Source organism: Octodon degus, unplaced genomic scaffold (assembly GCF_000260255.1).
Source record: "Octodon degus isolate 3935 unplaced genomic scaffold, OctDeg1.0 scaffold00132, whole genome shotgun sequence".
NCBI classification, from domain to species: Eukaryota; Metazoa; Chordata; class Mammalia; order Rodentia; family Octodontidae; genus Octodon; species Octodon degus.
The window spans coordinates 6,033,263-6,055,083 of record NW_004524708.1 but is presented as its reverse complement, the minus strand read 5'-3'; the positions used below and the strand labels follow the sequence as shown (position 1 = coordinate 6,055,083).

The 21,821-nt window shown below is 37.9% G+C and overlaps 1 protein-coding gene and 1 pseudogene across 1 annotated transcript in view; one reads left to right on the top strand and one right to left on the bottom strand.

Annotated features, from left to right (window-relative positions):
• Positions 1-21,821, top strand: part of Grid1 (glutamate ionotropic receptor delta type subunit 1) — a 719,620-nt gene that overhangs the window by 588,587 nt on the left and 109,212 nt on the right. The window lies entirely within an intron of this gene.
• On the bottom strand, positions 15,586-16,094 carry LOC101572331 (annotated as a pseudogene).

Here is a 21,821-nt window from a genome sequence, read left to right as displayed (position 1 = left end):
AAGACCATTTTCTTGTTCTCTTTTACAGAACCCCCCAAATTCTCTTACTTAGCAATTATTACACTGTGTAATTATATATCAGTTGACTTACTTTTTTTTTTGGTATTTTAGGGAAGGGTCAACAGAATGTTTGGGTCTCACTACTAGATTGGACTCATAGTGATCTGCCTGTTTACAGCCTCCCAAGAGCTGGGATTACAGGGGTGTGCCACCACGCCCAATCTCAATTGCCATCTCAATGTGCCCTCGGGGTGGGGCCAGCATGGCAAGCCTGGGATTGAACCCCTGACCCTAGCAACTGCTTGCAGGTGCTTTAATCTGCTGAGCTATTTGACCAGCCCCTTACATATTTGTTTAATATGTATCATAACTCTAGATTATGAACAACATCATTGAGGTACAAATTTGTTTTGCATCTGTGTACAATCATGCTTAACACAGTGCCTGATACAGTGTACATATCCATACATATGCTAATTGGCTGAATTAATTAACAGAGGCAGACTTGTATGTGTGTGGATAGATAGAATATATATATACACACATGTATGTATATATATTCTATCTATCTATCTATCATCTATCTATCATCTATCTATCTATCTATCTATCTATCTTTTTTTTTGGGTGGAACCGGGGATTGAACTCAGGCCCTTGCGCTTGCCAGGGAAGCCCTTATTCCACTGAGCCACTTCCCCGGCCCCTTAATGAGGAACTTTGGTGGGATAATTGCTGATAGCATTTGATTCTAGGGATTTAAAAAATCTTTTCTTGACCTCAGACCTGTCTGAAGTTGAATAAACGTTCTTGGGAGGTGCTGAATTGCAGACCCTTGAGGCCTGTCTGCAATAAGCTGGAAAATTGTGAATGTTTATACTCTCAAGTTATGGATCCTGTGCTTTCTGTTCCTTGGATTTTGATTCATTTAAAATTCAACACACAAGAAGCTGGCTTGAATTTTGTGTGTTTGAGGGTTTTATTTCGTTCATCCGTTCATTTATAACTTAAGAGCAAATGCTCTGTCATGTATGCTCATCAATGTCCTGCTAAGCAGTACTGGCAAGACACCTTTTTGTAAGGTTTTCCATTCCTTTTGTTTGATATTTTCCATTCTATTTTGTCTGTATTTATAGATGCATTGACATGGTGAGGAATGCAGACTGCACTCTATATATGGTTTCACATTTTAATAGTGAGATTCATGAATTGAAAACATCCAGACTTTGTAGCCTTGTGAAGTCATGCATATGCATACCCTGGCTGGAGAATTTGTGTTTCTGTTCAGATTCATGAATGCACAGTACATATGGTTCCAGCAAAGCTAAGTTCCCAAGGGTAGAGCATGGCACACAACTCCCAGGCTGGGGGCTTGGTGCTTCTCCCATGTCTAATCTAGAGCCACAGCCGTGGCTGTCAAAGGAACAGTAAGAACACTGAGTCCAGTCTTCAGAAGCAGATGCTGGATTCTTAAGAAAGTGCAGAGACAGCAGCTCCATGGGCTTTCTTTGTGGCTATGGTCAGCAAAGATGTCCCTGCCATGGCGAACCTAAAGTGGATATGGGCAGGCTGTTGGGACAATCCAAAGTGGTACTTCTGGAGCAGTTCTCAGTTTAAATGAAAGTTGATTGGAAAGTACAGTTTCTATATCTTTCCTTCTTTCTGTCCCTACTTTCCCCTATTATTTACATCTTAGTGTGGTATATTTATTAGAATTGCTGAGCTGATAATTGATAGGATATTATTAACTAAAGGCCAGTTTACCTAGGACTCATTATTCTGTGTTGTACATTTCACAAGTTTTGATACGTCTGTACTGACACCATTCATCCACAATAATAGTATCATACATAGCAGGGTCACTGTACAAAAGAAAAATCTCTATTCTCCATTTGTTCATCCTGTTCTACCTCTTAATTTTTGTTTCTGTGGTGGTGGTGGTTTTTTCTTTTTCATTTTTTAGTTAAGTGGAATGTTGGGTCATATTTTTTTTTTTTGAGAAAGGTGTCTCTTTTTCTTTTTAATGTATTTAGTGCAGGGTCTACAGGATCTCACTACATAGATTGGACTCATAGTGATTCTCTTGTTTTCAGCCTCCCAAGTGCTGGGATTACAGGTGCATGCCTCCACACCCAGTCTCAATTGCCTTCTCAGCATTCCCCAGGGGTGGGGCCAGCACAGTTTGCTGGGGATCTAACCCTGGCCCCTATGCTCTGACTAAGCAGGAGCTTTAGTCCGCTGAGCTATCTGGTTGGCCCTGTTGGGTCAGTTTGTATATCTTCCTGGACCATACTCTCCAAAACATCAATGTTATTAGATTCTACCCATTCTGCCTCCTAAGTCTCCAACGTGCTTCATGTGATGTCCTCTTCTATATCTAAGTCCTGATGAACACTTTGCTCATTACTAAAATCTTCTGATTTACTTTTTGCCCTCCTCTTTTTTTTTCCTTTCAAACCTTTTTGCATATTGTCAAGAGATAAACATTTGTAAAAGAAATGCTTTTAAGTGAGTCACTAAGTGGTTCCCCATAATGTTCAGGTTGAAGTTGCATTTCCTTGGGGCAGCGTGTTCTGTGATCTTCTCACTTTCCCGCCTCGGTAGTGACACGCAGCTGCCCTCTGGCCACAGATTCCTATGCCTTGGTGAGCATTGCGATATACTTCCTGTTCTTAGCCAGTTCAAGAGTTTGAAATTTTTAGGATGCAATTGTTTTGGTCTTGTAGGATTTTCTTCCTATTTTCTATGGCCGCTCTTCTATGAAACTTCTTAAATTGAACTGTAGCTATTTACTTATTTATTCTCTTGGCATTTCTATTGCTGAACTTATTAAATTGAGTTATTACTGTTCATCTGTAAGTGCTCTCTTTCATTAGACATGACCTCTTGGAGGATAGAAACGGTATCATATTTAGATGCGAGTTCAGCAAAGGGCTTGACACTGAGCCCTGAGTAGGAGTTGGGTAAATGTCTGAGTGAGTGGATGTGGGGCTGGAGACTCAGGGCACATATGTCAGCAGTTAATGAAATAGTAATAAAAACAGTCTGGGATAAGAGAAGGTTAGGCGTGGAGAGGAAACTGTGCTTAGGCCTGTGGGTCAATGCAGGGGGGGGTAGAATTCCTGTGAAGCCTACGCTGCCCCTTGGGCTTGGGCTGCCTTATGTGGAAGCACAGAGGGTTACAGTGATGGCTTCCGTGGGGCCCCTGGCTGGTGGTAGGACCCCCGATCCAGTAGGTGAGCTGGTCATGGCTTTTGGTGGTCAGGGTCTGCAGAAATGCCTCCTTCTTCCAACAGCCCAGATATTCTTAGACATTCAATGACCGTCCATTCTTACAAACACAGGCCGAGTGACTTGGAAAACAGCCAGACTATTTATAGAAGATTTGGAGCTATGTGGTAGTGTTCACATTTTCAAAATGAGAGAAAGAAAATTATCTGTTTGCTTTGCAAGAAATGGGAAGCTTTAGATAGAAATGGTCCTACCAAACTTTATTGTTACAGATAGGAAAGAGCAAGGGCAGAAGGGTGCAGTTTTGCAGTTAACTCCGTCTCTGGGAATGCAGATTTCAGACTAGGGGACATTTAGAGGACCGAGGCGATGTGTAATTCAAGAGGAAAGTACCCATAAATGATGAGATGCCATCTAATCACAGTGATCTTCATGAGGAAAGTGACCGGGGCGATCCCAGGCTCCTCCTGAGGTCAGAGGGCTGAAAGTGGCAGGGGCTTGGAGAGCGCAGTGAGAGAACAAAGCAGAGATCTCCGCTGGGGAATAGGCAGAGGGGGCCAAGTTACAGCATAGGGAAAGCTTCTGGGAAAAAGATACAATTTAAATTTGATTTCTAAAGTCTAGTTTTGACTAAAACACCCAAGGAAAGAAGAGGTGGCCACTGCTTAAGGAATCCCGGATGGTGGTGGTGTACACAGAAGTAAAAGAGAATCACGGTGTTATATGAAAACCGCTGGATCCCGTCTTTTTATTCAGTGTGTTTGTTTGTTTGTTTATTTATTTGGTACTGGGGATTGAACTTGGGACCCTGTACTTGCCAGGCAGGCGCTTATGCCGCTGGGCTGTCTCCCCAGCCCTCCAATGTTTTTGCTTTCGTAATGGTATGTCTTTGCAGCACACAGTGATTGCACTCCTGGAGAACTTATCCATATACACAGCACACCTTAATTCTTTTTTCATCCCTTCTTCTCCCTTCTTTCCCCCTCCCTCCACCTCTCTGTCCCTTTCCTTCCCTTTAGGAAAAGATTTATTTCTCTATTTTCGACTATCTCTCCTTCAGTTTGCTCTTCATTTATATTATGGGTGTCTTATGTAAGAGAAGCACTGTGATATTTAAGCGTGTGTGTCTGACTTATTTGACTTACTATTATGGTGTCTCTGTGTACATCAATTTTCCTAGAAATGCCTCAAGTCTGTCCTTTTTTTTTTTTTTTTTTTTTTGTGGTACTGGGGATTGAACTCAGGACTTGTGCTTGCAAAGCAAGTGCTTATTCTACTGAGCTGTCTCCCCAGCCCCAAGTCTGTCCTTCTTTATGGCACCCTAGTGTGCCATTGTCTTTAATACCACATTTTCTGTATCCATTCATCTGTTGATTGACGTATGGGTCACTTTCAAGATTTATGATTTTTGCTATTATTCGCATGAGTATGTATGTATCAAGACATCATATTATAGTGGATTTAGGCTTTGTGTTATCACAGTGGCTTGCTGTCTGATTTTAGACATTTTATACATTTGAGCCTTAGCTTTCTCTCCTCCCAAATAGACACAACCCTACCAGTTCAGTGGCTCATTATGTTGGCTAATTAAATTAGACATCCCAAGATCCAGCCTGATGCCGGTGTTCAGGTAGCCCTCAATAAGTAATTCTGTCTTTCTCTTGATGCCTTTTAGAAGTCTGTTTCCAGGTTCCACTAGAAAATGATTCCAAGGCATTGGAATAATTTGTGTGTAGGGGGGAGGTATATATGCCATACTCTGCTGATAACATTTGAAAATTGTAATGATATGAATGTAGGAAATGGTTAAATATCTAACTTTTTGAAAAACAGTTGAATTTTGAATTTTTATTGACTTTTAGCTTTGTTCTGTCTGTGAATTTGATGTACAACTGTGGCAATATTTATAAATGATTTATATGAAAGGAAAAGTGTGAACACTTAGAAAGGAAAAAGTGCTCCCTAGGAAGTAGCACCAATTCCCCAAGAACAGATCATGTTCGGTTAGGCTAACCTACTCCATTTCGTTTTTTTTTTTTTTTTTTTTTTTTTTTTTGGATAGGCCTATTAGACTGGCAAATCAGGAAACTCTACAAACCTCTTGTGTCTTGATTTCAGAAATGCATTTGATGATCTTACATTGTAATCTTGTGGATAAGAAGGAAAATGCAGTTATATAATGAAATAGTTTTGCTATTGATGAAAAACTGTCTCAGCATTAATAAATGAGTATTTGGGCTGAATTGGAAAATGATTTTGCAATTGAATGGAATAAAGTTCTTAGCTTAGAACCATTGTGTGCAACAATAGTCAGACTTACATTATTAAATCTGTACAATTAAGGATTGTACAGGGTATGAAAATACAATATTGTATTTCAATTTGTAGTTATTGCAATTATAGTTCACAGTGAGATCAAACAGGTATGGTATATCAGAATCCATTCTTTCTGATGATTTTAATAAATTAGCTATTGTCCTGTGAATTAAATTTTTAGAAAATCTGAGAATCATTTTGTATATAGTTTTACTGTATTTACTATAAATTTAACTTGCACTGTTCTTAACTATAACTGTTTTTACTATACGTTTAACCCTCAATTGGTTTCGAAGAGGTGTTTCAACAGAAGAGTGCAGGCATTTTCTAAATTCCTGCATTTCTGTAGATTTGGTTCATATCCTGTACTTTATATACAAAAGATAACTTCACTTGGATCCAAGTTTATATCCTGTAATTGTAGGAATCCACAAGAAAGAAATGAATCCTTAATTTTCTTTCTTTGAATCATTTTTTTTCTTTTAAAAAATGTTCTTACAGGATATTTTCTACATGCTTTTGTTAGCGTGCATCTTAGTTTTCTCATTGCAGAGGCAAAATACTTTATGCCCAAAGATGAGAGGTCCATTTAGCTCCCAGTTTCAGTCTGTGATTGGCTGCTCCAAGGCAGGGCATCATGACAGAGGAGGATCACAGCAGGCACAAGGCGGCAGCAGACAAGCAGTGGCAGCTGCACAAGCAGCAGCTGCAGCAAGCCTTTTTTTGGTTCCTTACATTCCATCCACGTTACTGCCAGTAGCCTCACAACTCAGGGAGGGACACCTTTAGTCCCAGCAGTTCCCTTTTAGTTCTAGCAAAATAGCCTTAACCCCAGTATCATGCACCCTAGATCCAGACACCTCCGAAGAGGCCCACTTAGGAGTACCTGAGGCTTTGGTGGGACATTAGACACAAGCAGCATGGGTACATGTAGGATTTGTTTGCAGTGGTTGTCTTTGGAACATGGTGAGCTCTTTCAATATTTATGATCAGTTTATTGCTTTGCTGTTTTTGAGGATGCATTTCTTCAGTTATAAGTTGGTTATTACTTCTGTTCAAGTTGTTTGCACATATTTCAGCAGCTTCTTTATACTGGTGTTCTGGTCTCTACTCCCTGTGACTGTTATCTCTTTTCTTTTCATTTCTTTATTCATTTACTGTGAGTTAAGGGTAAAAGAGGGTCCTTTGTACAATTTATTCTGTTTTTTTTTTTTTTTTCTGTTGTCCATGTGGAATACATTTGAGCAGTTCTGCTCCCTGCCCTGTGATTTTTCATTTTACTAACATTTCCCTTTATATCTCATCCTGTTGATTTGTCACTTCTAGCTGTTTTCTTCCAGGCTTTTGCTTTCAGTCACAAAAATGCTTGTAGAGAAATGGCAGGTTTGCCGTTTTATAAAGTTGTAATGTTTGAGTGATAATGGAGCATTTTATCCCTTTTATGTTAATTTGATTAGAAAACTGACAGTAGTGGGTGCTAATCGGAAACCAGCTTCAGCCAGAAAGCCCGAAATGGCTCAGATGTTGGCTGATGGACTCAAGATTATAAATGATATCAACAGCATGGGGCCAAGTGCAGAAGCCAGCTAGACGGGTGAATGGGATCTGACAGGCTGCCTCAAAATATGTCACTTAGGTTCAGGATAGGGGACGCCTGAGTCTGTGCCTTTTCACATCTCCACACGGAGCTTCCAGTGGGCAGTGCCACCACTCTGAAGGTTTCAGTTGCCGTCAGCTGATAGAGGTGACAACTGAGGCCCTGGTCCAGGCCAGGCACCCAAACACAGTTTATTTAGCACTGAGCTCATTAGCTTGACTCCACACCACTCCTCCAGTATTCACTAGTGCTAAAGTGCCACTGTCCACCTGGTCACTTGGCCACTCCTCCCCGAGACTGTCCTCATTTCCCTTGGGAAAGAATTCTCCATCAGAGCATTTGTATTGTTCACACATATTTCTCAACTGCTGTATTTCTGAAGCAAATATTCACACACTAGACAACTTTCTCTATCTCTACCTGTGTTTAATCATTTTCTGTGTTTTTAATCCAGGGCCTTCTGAGATTCCCTTTAATAAACTCATCACCCTGGATCACAGTGTTTCCCAGTGCCTTCCTTTGTACCTGCCAGGTTTCTCCAAGGAACAGTGTGTTAAGGGTTCCCCGCTAGTGGTCCAGCTCCTCCAGCAGGCACGGAGATAGAAGAGAGGATCCTAGCCCTCGTCTACTCATTCAGCGCCTTCAAGTTGCCTAGCGTACCTGAAAGCTGAGTTATAACATGGCTTTCTCTGTGATTTACATTCACTGCTTTCCTTTCTTTGTTCTAGAACCCTTTGCTCTCTTCATCTTCCTGGGACACTCCTAATTTCCCATTCCAGCATCTCAAGAATTCCATCCTCTGCACATTCTTGATGCCCCGCCAGACTCTGCACAATCCCTTTTCTTCTGGCTCTGGCAGCATTTTTCACTTGCCAGTACCCGAGCCACTTCCCTCTATTGAAATTGTGTCATTAATGTACCGTATTCCCTACACTTTTAAATATAGTCACTTCACTGTCAGCAAACCCGTTATTTTCGGGTTAGCTCCCTGACAGCCCCTCTCCCCCAGTATGCGTGTGTTGTCCTTCAGATCCTTTGAAATTGCAGTTCTCTTTGAAGTCTCCCCCAGTCTCCCCCAGTCTGCTCAGAGCCTGCTATCCTTGAATCATTCTTGAACTTTTCCAGTTTTCTTGGTGCTCTATTTCTTCAGATTTTTTGGACATGCTCTGCTTTCACTACACTGTACTTTATTCTTTTTGCTGTGTGCGTTTGAAGCTAATCATGATTATATTGCTCTTTTTTAGTATTTCTTACTCTAATCTAAAGCCTCTAATTAAAAAAAAATTAGAAAAAATCATCAACACTTTTCCCTCTTCCCCAAATAATCAACATGTTTGTTTCAAGAAAATAATTTTACTTGTCTGGCTCTGTACATTTATGGAAGGGAAAGAGAAAGGCAACCTAAAAAACAATATGATTATAGCTTAAAGCTATTCTTAGTAAACATCATTAGATTTATTTTTATCTAACTGAGGAAAAATGAATATAATACAAAATTAAAGTGATCCTTGAATTTGGTGGATATTTCTTGTTCATAAATAATATTAGCTCCTAAGTTATTCTTCTGTAGTCAGAAAGTCAAATTGAAGAAACTGAACAAGTTGATATACTGCTGAATTCTTTGCTTCAATTGTGTGAACCTCTGTGATGAAAAATAAGGGAATTATCGTACACACATATCTTCCCATTTCTATAAGCTTCATTTTCCATTTTTAGTTATTATATTTACATTGCAAAAATTGTGAATCTGTATTCCTTTTCTGTAACCAAAATTACCCAGAGTTGTTAAATATTTGTTCTATATGTAAATGAATTCAAGGTTGCTCAAAACTTACATTGGTATTATTATTATTATTATTTTTTTTTTTGGTGGAACCGGGGATTGAACTCAGGCCCTTGTGCTTGCCAGGGAAGCACTTATCCCACTGAGCCATCTCCCCGGCCCCTACAGCGGTATTATAGTTGGCATATCATTAATTCTCTTGGTGTTTCTAGAAAACACTTAAACATGAAAAATATTAAAAATAACATGACTTGTCTCACATGATTGGCATGTATCTAATACTAATGAATTGATTTCTTCAATATATTTTTAAAACAATCTTTTAGATATAGTTCAATATACATTTATTTTTTCATTTATTTATTTATTTAATAATTTTATTGAGAAACGATTATTAATGAGACAGTTTCACAACTGATTACTGGCACATTTTCAATAATTAATACACTGCATATTGTTATCATAGTGGTTATTCATTGTACAAGATGCAGACATCATATCCTGTCCACAAATACTATTGTAACAAACCTCTCTATTCATTGAATTAAGTGAAGGGAGCTGTATATCTGTCCTAACTATTTTGAGTATACAGATACAAAAGGGTCGTTCATTTCTATCCCACTTTTTTGGTTAGTTTTGTCAGAGATGGGCATTCCATTGTCATTTAAATATTGTAGGTGCTTGAATTCAGCAGAGACTCCCAATATAGTCCAGTAGTCCATAATAATAGTGGGTTTTCTGTAAGGCTGGCAATGTCCAAAGTTGTTGACTTGAACTTTTTACAGCTCAGGATATTAATGTGGCTTTACTTTTTATACTTAATTTTCATGCTTTTCTGCTGGATGGTTAAGACCAAGATAAAACAAGATAAATATAACAAGAAATGTAACTTTTGTTGAATATACATTCAAACTTATACCCAAATGCAATGTTTTTGACTCCAACTATAGGTGCAATTTATTGACCTGAATTCAGAATGTACTGAGTTCATATGACATGTATGCATCTGTAAATAAAGATGTCTTATTTTACTATTTTAATATATTTTAAATATCCTGATATCTTGGGTCCAATGCATTTTTATAGGTAATAGATTTCCTATCTTGTATTTAATTCTTCAAAATGTGTATAAATGATATTGAAATGGTATTCTAATCTACATATAGTACAAAATCTTATATATTGAGTTTTACAATCAATTAGACACATAGGTCTAATCTTTATTTAGATGTCACATAGTGATGTGTAGTTGAACAATAAGGTACCTTGCATTCATCTACAGCCCTCCTCACATTTGAATGTATCAATATTTTGCCAGCACAACACAGTTGACAAGGCTGCTGTGGGAATTCTAGATGTTGCTCATTGGAATATGTACTCTGAAATAGAATTGCTGGCTCATGAGTATGGGCCTATTTAATTTTATTAGTTACTGCCAAATTGCTCTCTAATGTAGTTTTGCAAGTTTACATTGACAGTAGCTGTGTATGAGAGTACACATTGTCTATTACCCTTGTGAATATTTGATGATTTCCAACTCTGCAGTTTTGAGAATCAGATCAGCATCACATGCTGTCTCTTGACTATTTTAATTTACCACTTTCTGGTTACAAGGGAGACTAAACAGTTTGTCCTAAGTTTATTTCTACTGGGGCTTCATCTGTACATCTCCTCTTTATATTTTTTGCTTTCATTCAGTTGTGTCATGCACATCTTACATGAATACATTTTCTTCTACTCCGTGCCTCATATTTTATTTTCTTTATAGTATCTTTATTGTGAGATGATTTTAATATTAATACAGTCAAGTTTATAAATTATTCCCTTTAGGGTTTGTCCTGTTTGTGTGTTCTTTGAAAATATCATCCCTAACCCCAGGTCATACCATTTGTTAAAAAAATTATGCAGAATTGATTTTCACATATTGATCTTTTATGCATCTTGAATTTATTTTGGAAAATAACACTTAACCTATATGGACAAACAACTTACACAGCAGCACTTACTGAAAAGCTTTTGCTTTCCCCCCTCTGATTTTAAAAGGTAAATATTTTGAGATAGTTCATGTTTGCATAAAAGTTGTGTGTATGCTATGCAGCTCTCCCTCAGGTTCCCCAGTGGTAGTGTCTTGTGCTACGATGAGCATTTGTCACAACTGCAATCCGACGTCAATGTGCTACCATTCGGTAGCTTCCGTAATTTAATTGAATTTCACCAATTTCTCCCCAGTGTCCTGCTTCTGTCCCAGGTTCCATGCCACTGTTTGCATTATGTTTAGTTATCCTTTTTCCCTAGTCTCTTCTGTGTTTGACAGCTTCTCTGACTTTGCTTGTTCTATGCGACCACTTTCCACATCGTACTTTTTTATATTTTAAAGGGAAAAAGTATAAAAGCAATGATACAGAATTTCAAAACAAGACAGTAGAAGAGTAAGTATAGTTAGTACGTTAATTATTGTTGCCTTCAAAGTAGTTTACAGATTACAAGATATAGGCATGAGAGTTTTGCAAATACTTGTCAGGTGTTTTTGAAGGTAATGTCACTCACTTGGAGTTTACTTGAGTTTTGAAGGATTAGACTGAAGTTTTAAGATTTGGGGAAGAAGCAGAGTGGAACAACTACCATCCTGAATGCATCAGGCCTGGTTTGCACGCTTACCATGATGATCTTGATCCAGTTCTCTTAGCCAACAGATGTTTGCCAGATTTTTCACATGTGAAGTGACTTTCTTAGTTGCCATATTCTTATTTTTAGAAATAAGTTATTAGGCACAACTCACACTTAAGATTGTACAGATACTGTGCTGTGTTCCACTTCTTAAAGAAGGGAGTATTTACATAAGCTCTTTGGAATTCTCCTTTAAATAAGTCTTATTCATCCTGACCCATTTTTATCAATTCAGTCAGTAATGTATATTAGTGCAGACTCAAGGGTATTTTAGCCTTAAGGTTATAATCTTACCATATTGATTTTGTGGCTCATATTGTTTTAGTTTTGGTCACTGGAGATTTTTTACTTGGCTCCTTGACCCATACCAGATGTTCTGTTGTGGCTTCTATGTAGATGTCCCCCAAAACTTCATGTAGTCAGAGATGGGGCTTTTTGGAGATGGCTGGATCCTGGCTGTGACTGCTGGGATCCAGGATGTGATGTTGGGATTGAGTCATAGTGCATTGTTAGAATTAAAGCTGTTTAGCCCAGGATGTGAGTGCTTCCTGCCCTAAGGATGGGTAGCCTGGATAAGATATAAGGGCAAGAAAGAGGGTCACTGTTTGTCACTTCCTGCTTAATACTTCACTGCTTTGCTGCCTTCCTGCGTTCTGCCTACTGTGAACAGTCACTCTTCTCTGATGCCCCTCTGCCATGCCACCCTACCTTGGAGCCAGCCAGCTATGAATTGAAACTTCTAAGCACTGTGAGCCACATAATCCTTTCCTCCTTTAACTTTAGGTGCCTGGTATTTTGTTTCATCAGCAATGAAAGTAACTAGCACACCTTTATTTTTAAAAAGCACTTCATTGTTTTCTAGAACTATGAGATGCCCCATCCTCATCTTGTTTATCCCTTTCCTCAGCCCTTGTATCAGCTGTTTCTTTCAAGAACTTGTTTGCTCTTATTTAAGAATGGTACAAGAGGGGCCGGCAAGATAGCTCAGTGGTCTAAAGTGCCTGCTCAGGTAAGCTGAGGCAGCCGCAGGGAACGTGGTTGTATCCCTGGCACCACATGCCTGCCAGTTAGGGCAGGCTGAGCCAGCCACAAAAAAAGAATGGTGCTAGATTGAAAGACATGAACTCTAGACATGCTCTTTACTCCAGGGTACCCTTGTACCTCTGCTTTCTCAGAGATTAGAGCTATGAAATATATGTAGGGGCATTAATCCATGCATACATATATAGCTGTAACTATTTGTTTGTTCCTCTGCATCTTTACTAAGATGAAAATGAATTCATACCAACTCCAATTGAGTACCACATGCTGACTTCTCTCTTCAATAGTCAGAAACTTGTATTTTACCATCCACTTTCCACATCTTACTTTTTTTAAATTTTAAAGAGAAAAAGAATAAAAGCAATGATACAGAATTTCAAAACAAGATAGAAGAAGAGTAACTATAGGTAATAAATTAATTACTGTTGTCTTCAAAGTGGTTTCCAGATTATAAGATACAGGCATGAAAAATTAATCAGATGATATAAGCACAAAACTTTCTTTTCAATGAACTAATAGAAATTAGTAGTATAGTTATCTTAACCTATATATATATATTTTTTTTCTTTATCCTTTTCCCTTCCTTCTTTTTCCTTTCCCCATCCCAGTTTCTCTTTCCATTTTAACAGTTTCTTCCATTTCGCAACATCTATTATACCTTTTGGATCTTATTTACTCTTTCAGCTTTTTATTAGGGAGACAATATTATGTTTACACATGCAAGACTTTTATTTCATCTATGAGTATGGTCTCAAGTTACATTCATTTAGGTATATAAGTCTCAATTTTATTGTTTTATAGCTCTATATAAAAATACCACATAATTTTTATCCATTTCGTGGCTGATGGACATTTGGGTTGTTTTCAAGATTTTTAACTATTACAAATTGTGCTACTATAAACATGGGTGCACATACATTGTGGTGGTGTGATGTTTGTAATTCTTCTAGGAAGTATCCAGGAGGAAAATACCTGGATCAAATAGGACCTCCAATTCTAGTTTTTTGAGGAATTTCCATACTGATTGCTACAGTAGTTGCACCAGTCCAAACTCGCACAAGCAGTGGAGAAGCGTTCCTTTTTCTCCACAGCCCTACCACCATTTGTCATTGGTTGGTTTCTTGATGACAGCCGTTCTTTCTGGGGTGGTGAAATCTCAGTGCTGTTTGAATTAGCATAGTCCAAATGACTAATGATATTGAACTCTTTTCATATATTTAATTGCTATCTGGATGTCTTTATCTGAGATGTGGATATTCATCTCAGATGCCTATTTTTGATTAGGTATTTAAATTGAGTGGTGTCTTTTTTTCAATTCCTTTTATGTTCTAGATATAAGTGTTTTGTCTGAAGGACAGTTGGATAACATTTTTTTCCTCTTTGTGGGTAGTCTTTTCACTCTGTTGTTGATTTCTTTTAATGTGCAAAAACTTTTCAATAAGGTGAGATCACAGTTATTGATTCTTTGAAGTTTTTCCCATGTAGTTTTGTTTTTGTTCATGAACTCTCTTCCTATCCCTATGACTTCAAAATTTCTACCTACTTTTTCTTCCAGTGGATTTAGTGTTTCTGTTTTAATATTTAGATCTTTGATCCATTTTGACTTTACTTTAGTGCATAGTGATAGACATAGGTTTTTAGTTTTAGTTCTAAATATGTAGACAACCAGTTTTCCAGCACCATTTATTAAAAAGGCTGTCTTTCTTTCAGTGAACATGTTTGGCCCCTTTTTAAAAGATAAGGTGGCTAATTGTGTTTGGAGTTTTGTCTGCATCTTCTAATCTGTTCCACTGATCCTTGGGTCTGTTTTTTTCCCCACTACCATGCTATTTTATCACAGTAGCTTTGTAATATAATTTTAAGCCAGTGATTGTGATGCTGCCTGATTTGCCTTTGTTTTCCAGTATGGCTTTCATTATTCTAGGTCTGGGCCCAGATAAATTTTAGGGATGTTTTCTCTAGATCTCTGAGGTATTCTAATGGTATTTTGATTGAGACTGCATTAAATCTGTACAATTTTGTGAGTATATCCATTTTTACTATGTTGGTTCTTCTTATCCATGAACAAGGGATATCTTTCCATTTTGATATCCTCTTGAATCACCTTTTCCAGAGTAATTTTCAGTCATATCCTTTGTTACACTGAGTCCTAAGTATTTCTTTTTTGTTTTGGATACTTTTTTAAAATAAATATTTTAATTGTTTCAGAAAAGATGTACATGAACTTGAATTAGAAAATATGATATTAGAAGTGTTCCCCACCCCATAAATGCTGAAACAAAACAAAACAAAACAACCAGAGACAAAAATACCTTAAAATAGTTAATGAAATGTTTTCTGGATCTTCTTCCATCAAAAGCCATGTCTCTTCTTCCTAAGGCGCCTGCTCTGAGAACCAATCACCCCTGTTATCTCCCTCTAGCTGGGGCAGGACAATTTCCTTCCATCCCCACCTCCCTGCTTTCAGTCACACTGTGGGGGTGGGACTAAAGTCCCTGGACTCTGACCAACGAACAGACCTGTCCTTTATGCCAGCAACCCACAGGGAGTGGCACCCAAAGCCTCACCCCCAGCCTCCATGGCAGAAGCAACAGAGCTGGCATTGTTTCCACTTTCTCAGGAAGAAGGAGCCAAAAGCTGACTCTCAGCACAAATCAAAACCCAATGTGGTCAGAGAATAGGCTTCTAGGCCCAGAGTAGGCATCAAACTGTGGGAAGGAAAAAGGTGTCTTTACAGCCATTCCATCATGAGAAACAAGGGAAAAACTGGACCCCTTCTAGTTTTGTGGTTTTTACAAGCCAGTCTACTGAGCTAAAGGGGATCATCTGCCAACACAGAAGGATCCAAAGAGATCAGGAAACTTTGTTGGCTGAGGTAAGAATGAGGGATAGGAAGGTAAAACATTTTGTGACAACTAATTTGTAGGAAGATGATGCTGGGAACATCAGCTCTTCACATGGCTACCAGTCCTGCAGAGGACAATACAGTCAGAACAAAGATAGCCACCCCAGACTTGTAGATCTGGGTAGTCTTCAGGCCTTTTCCAGGTCCCACATCAAGTGACGGATCCCATTCCAGGTGTGATACATGAGTGAGAAGACAAGTGCAAACTTAGCAGTGTAGATCAGTGCTGGCCCCAGACACAAAGAATTCACGAAGTTCAAATAAGACTCAAAGTTCCCAGGGAGCAACAGGGCTTATACATCAAAGAGAGGGAGCCCTTCACTCAAGGCCATGCCAGTGCCATGATGGCAAATGGATATCACCATGGGAAGGGATCAACTGTAGATAGTGACGTGGGAAGATACAGGATGGTTTGAATCTATGTTCTTATTCCAGAACTGTTCCATCTCTTCTTTGGCTATGATTCCAAGAGTAACAGTATTTCTGATGTAGAGCCAAGGACTCAGGTGAGAATGGAGGCAATGATGGCCAGCATGTCTCAACAAGAGCACCGCCATCTTGGGTTCTGGCCTGGATGGAAGTCTGTTTTAGATGCTATTGTTAGGAGTGCAGTTTCTCTAATTTCTCTCTTAGTGAGTTTGCTATTTGTATACAAGAATGTTATGAATTTTTGATTATTGTGAATTTCTGTCCAGCTGTGCTACTGAATTTGATTATTAAATTTAGAAGTCTTTTGGTGGAGTTTTTGCGGTCATCCACGTAGAGTACCATGTCATCTGTGAATGATGATAATTTCACTTCTTCCTTTTCTGTCCTCATTACTTTTTTTCCTCTCTCGTCTCATTTTTCTGGCTAATGTTTCTAAAACTATATTGAATAGGAGTGGTGATAGTAAACATCCTTGTCTTCTTCCTGATTTTAGGGTGAAAACTTTCAGTTGTTATCCATTTGGTATGACGTTGGCTGTTGGTTTGTTGTAGATGGTTTTTATTAGTGTGGGATAAAGACCACCTATTCTGATTTACTGTAGGGTTTTCATAATAAATGAGTTAGATTTTGTCAAAAGCTTTTTCTGCATCTGTTGTAGATATTGTGTGATTTTTGTCTTTGGCTCTGTGAATTATTTTATTACATATTTTGATTTGTGTATGTTGAAACATTCCTGCATTCCTGGGCTGAATCCCACTTGGGCATTGTGCATAATCATCTTGCTGATTTGCTGCATTCTATTTGTTAGTATTTTCTTGGAATCTTGAATGTTTATTGATTAGAGAGATTGGCCTGTAGTTCTCTTTTTTGGTTGGGTCTTTCTCTAGTTTTGGTATCAGTGTAATACTTGCCTCCAGGAATGAGTTAGAGAGTATTGCTTCCTTTTCAATTTCATTAAAGAATTTGAGGAATATTGGCATTAAATCTTCTCTAAATTTCTTGTAGAATTCAGGAGTGAATCAATGAGGACCTGGACTTTTCTTTGTTGGTAAGTTTTAAATTATATTTTCAATCTCATTAACTGATATTGGGTTATGCAGAATTTTTATATCTTCTTGATTCAGCTTTGGTAATTCATACATCTAGGAATCTGTCCATTTCTTCTGCATTTTCCATCCTATGAGAGTAAGGATTTTTCAAGTAGATATTGATGATCTTCTGAATTTGCAAAGGATCTGTAGTGATTAACCCTTTTCATTCCTCAGTGCATGATTTGAGTCTTTTATTTCCTTTTTAAATATGGTTTGCTGCAGGTTTATCAGTTTTATTGATTCTTTTAAAGAACCAACTCTTCACTCAGTTAATTCTTTGTATTATTTTCTTAGTTTTTGTTGCATTGATTTCTGCTGTGATCTTTATAATTTTCTCCTATGTATGGGCTTTCATTTTGTCTTGCTCTTTTTATTCTAGAAGCTTGAGGTGAAACATTAGGTTGTTTATTTGTTCTCATTCACTTTTCCAAATGTGAGAATTCGCCACTATAAATTTCCCTCTTATGACTACTTTCTTTAACCCATATGTTGTGGTATATTATATCTGCTTTCTTGTTTAGTTGTAGATATTATTTATTTTCATTTGTGATTCATTGGTTGCTTATGAGGGTATTATTTAATTTCCATGTGTTTATGGAGTTTTTGTGAGGCTTTGCCATTAATTTCTATTGAACTATGGTCAGATAACATGCATGGGATAATTTCAATTCTTTTGCATTTACTTAAGCATGCTCTTTTAGCTAGTATTATATGGTCTATTTTAAAGATCATCCTGTGTGCTGCTGAGAAGAATATATATTCTGATAATGTTGAGTGGACCAAACAGAAAACATCTACTAAGTCTATTTGTTCATAGGTTTGGTTCAGTTCTGATATTTCGTTGCTGATATTTTGTCTAGCTTGTCTATCACCTTGTGACAGTTGGGTTCTAAGGTCTCCTGCTACAATTGTGTTATTGCTTGTCTGATGTCCATGTCTATTAATAGTTATCATATATAGTTGGCTGCATCTGTACTTGCGATTATTATCTCTTCCTCTTGAAGTTTTCCCCAAGCAAATATTTTAGTGACTTTTATCTCTTTCAATCATTCTTGTTTTGAAGATGACATTGTCTGTAAACAGAATAACTACCCTTGCTTCTTTTATGTTCCTGCTGCATGGGAAATTGTTTTCTATCCTTTGACTTTTAGCCTATGAATTGCTTTATGAGTTAAATGTGTTTCTTCTATACAGAATACTGTTGGATCTTGTTTCTTGACCCACTCTTCCAGTCTCAATTGAGGCCATTTACATTGACGATTGTAACTAGCATATCCTGTCTTATCTGTGTCGTATTATTTTCCTGAAGTTGGTTCCCTCTATTTCTCTTTTTAATTGCTTGTTCCTCTTGTAGTTTCTTTCTGTTGTTGGTTGTTTAGCTTTTTCTAGAATGTCTTTTGGAATTTTTTGTAGAGTTGGCTTGGTGGTCATGAATTTATTCAGTTGTTTTTTTTATCATGGAAGTGCCTTATTTCTCTATTAATTTTGAAAGATAATTCTGCAGGGTATGTAAATCTGGGTTGGAAGTTGTTTTATTTTAGGACTTGGAATACTATACTCCAAGGTCTTCTTAACTTGATAGTTTGCATTGAGAAGTCTGCTGTGATTTTTAAGGGCTTTCCTTTGTAGATTATCTTTTTTTCTATAACAGTTTTTACAACTCTGTTCTTGTGTTGAATTTTTGGAATAATAATTGTTGTATATCTTTGTATAGTTTCATTTTGGTCGGACTGGAGTTCTATATACTTTGTGTATTTGTATGTCAAATTCTTTATTCTTTATCCACACTTGGGAAATTTTCTACCATTATTTTGGTGAAGAGTATTTTTTATGGCATTTGTGCTGTCTCTAGGTTTCTCATTGACACAAATCAATCTTACGTTATTCTTTTTGTTATCTTGTAGCTGTTGGATTGATTTATTATGATCTTTTGCTACTTTTAAGATATCTTTCTTTTTATGATTGCGAGGTGCGATTCTGTCTTCAAGATCTGATATTTTATCCCCTCTTTTATTAAATCTGTTGCATATACTTCCAATGGAGGCTTTATTTCTTGAATTTCTCTCAGAATCTGTTTCATGGATTTCATTTCTATTATATGTTAGGCATTTTTGTTTTCATCATCTTTCTAAGCTTATCTATTATCTGTGTCTTCTCTAATATCTTTGATTTTAAGCATCATTTCTTTGGTACCTGAAAGATTGTTTTCTCTATAGCCTTTTCCATTTGTTGTTCTCTTCTGTTGCTATCATTTCAGAAAGTCCCATTGTTTGTCTTCCAGTTTCGTTGACTTCATTGTATTCCAGGCTGTTCTGGTGGGCTGGGGTCTGGGATTGCCTTTTGCTTCTGAATCTTGTCAGTTTCTATTTTTTATTTTTTTCTATGTTGATGCTTGCCAATTTCTCATGATAGCTTTAATCAGTTATTGAGGCTTCCCTAGGGGATGTCCTCTAGATTTAGGTTATTCTTAAAGCTATTCCAATAACCTACCTTCCTAAAGTAAAGGATGCAGATTTACTATTTGGCTCAGCACCCAACTTTGGTACTGGGTTGTCATGGTGATTATGACTCCCACGCAAGCACACCTTTTTCATACAGGGAGAAAAGTTGATTATAACATGTCTGACATCCTGCCTGAAGTGGTATAGTCTGTAATAACAATAGTTTCAAGTACAACTTAGCTACTGACAAACCATGGTAACCATTAACTTGCTACCTCCCACCACAGGTACAAACTATGAAATTATATAACAAAATCAAACCTATGCTATGTACTTTTTTTTTTGGTACCGGGGATTGAACTCAGGCCCTTGAGCTTGCCAGGCAAGCGCTTATTCCACTGAGCCATCTCCCTGGCCCCTATGCCATGTACTTGCATGCTGTGATTTTCCTCTTAGTGGAGTAGTCTTTACTTTTGTGTTTGAGGGGTTAAGAGGGAAAGGGTACAGGATAAGGTGATGAATGAGGTCAAATACAGTAGAGTCAAGGATGGGGCTGAAAGGGTCATCACAAAAAAAACTGGGAAACTGGAGGACATGGCAGATGAGGGGGGCAAGGGAGAAAGAAACAGAATGTGAAGGAGTAATCAGAAAGGGGAGAGAGAAAGTTTATTCACATTCTAGGCTCAATAGAAGAAAACTAAGAAGAGAAGTAAGAAATTTGAATAGTACAGGGAAAAGAAATAAGAGAAGAACAGAAAAGAAAGGAAAAAGAGACGAAAAGGAAAAAAAAAAAGGGATACCAGAGAAAGAAAGGAGATAAAAGAAATAAATACAACAACAAAAAATACAGAACCAAACAAGACAACTTCCAATCAGAGAGGTCAGGACAAGCCAATCAAATAAGAGAGAATACAAGTAGTAAAATACCTTGGTGCTTACTGTTCTGTGGTAGTGTCCAGGTCACATCCTAGAAATGAGCTGTGTGCTCCAGCCAGATTTGCTTGGGAATTGTCCTGGGTATGGAGCTGATCGTGAGCTCTGGACATTGGGGCTGGGACTGGTCTGTTGAGGGAGTTCGTCAAAGCCCAACTGCCGGTTCCTCACTGCTGCTTCAGGTGCTTGCACATTGCTCAGCTCAGTGATTATTCTACACACTGAGGCCCGGCTGTCCTGGGTTTCATGGCTTCTAGTCCATCTGCCCACCAAAACACGCATGTACCCAGATGCCTAGGGCCCGGCCTATCCTGGGTTTCCTGCACTTCTTATTTTGTTCAGCCCTGGTATGTATGTGTATTTCAGAATGACTGTCCTATACTTTCTTGAGAAAAAAGTCTTTTTTCCTGATTGCCAAATTTAACACTTTGGGCAATTCTTTTTGTTGTGAGTCGTATAATTTATAGTAAAAACATTGTTGTCCAGAGTTGCTTAGGTTAGTTTATATTCCTGGTGGCCTCCAGTGGCTATGTCACTTCTCTACTATATGCAGCTAGATTCTTCAGACAATCTGTGTACTGCTGAACTGGCCAGTTTATCAAAAAATAAAAATATATTGCATTCAAGTTTACACTCTATGTCTTGGGTTCAGTGGTTCTGACAATCTCCACAATTTCTGGTGTTTGCTCAGGCACATAATTAAGCTCTGTACTTTCCAGAGATTCCAGAACTTTCTTTCCTCTCCATTTGTCTCCCCTGTGCACTGTCAGACTTTTGTGCCTGTCATATTCATTTTCATTTTTCTTTTTTCAGAACTGCACTGGAGCATTATTCTTTCAACTATGTACATATATGTCTGTATTTAAAATTAACTTCTTAGATTTAAAAAACTTACAACAAATGTATAGATAGTTTTGGAGGTGATTAACATTTTCATGACATGAGTCTTCTAACTCGCGTGTGTAATATTTCTATCTTTCCATTTTTTTCTTTATTTTTACATCATTTTGTAAGTTCCTAAATATGGTATATTTGATATATCATAAAGATACCAAAATATCTGTTGTCATTGTGGATGCTGTATTTAGTTCAGCTATATTTTCAATATACACTACTGTTGTCCTACTAGAAAATTGCTATCCTTAGTACTATGGTATCTTTGGCAAAATTAATGTGTCCACAAGGCTTATTCCTTCTTTCTGTCAATTTGGCTTTTTTGTAAAAGATCACACTGTTTTGAATTTCTGCCGACTTCCCGGAACCCCCAGACCCAGTCCTAGCCCAGGTCCGGTGAGTGTGTGGAGAGCTTCCTGCTACCCTGCTCCGGCGGGACCAGTCCCAGCTCAGGCGCAGGGTGGGCCAGACCCTCTCCCACCCCCTCTGGCCGCCC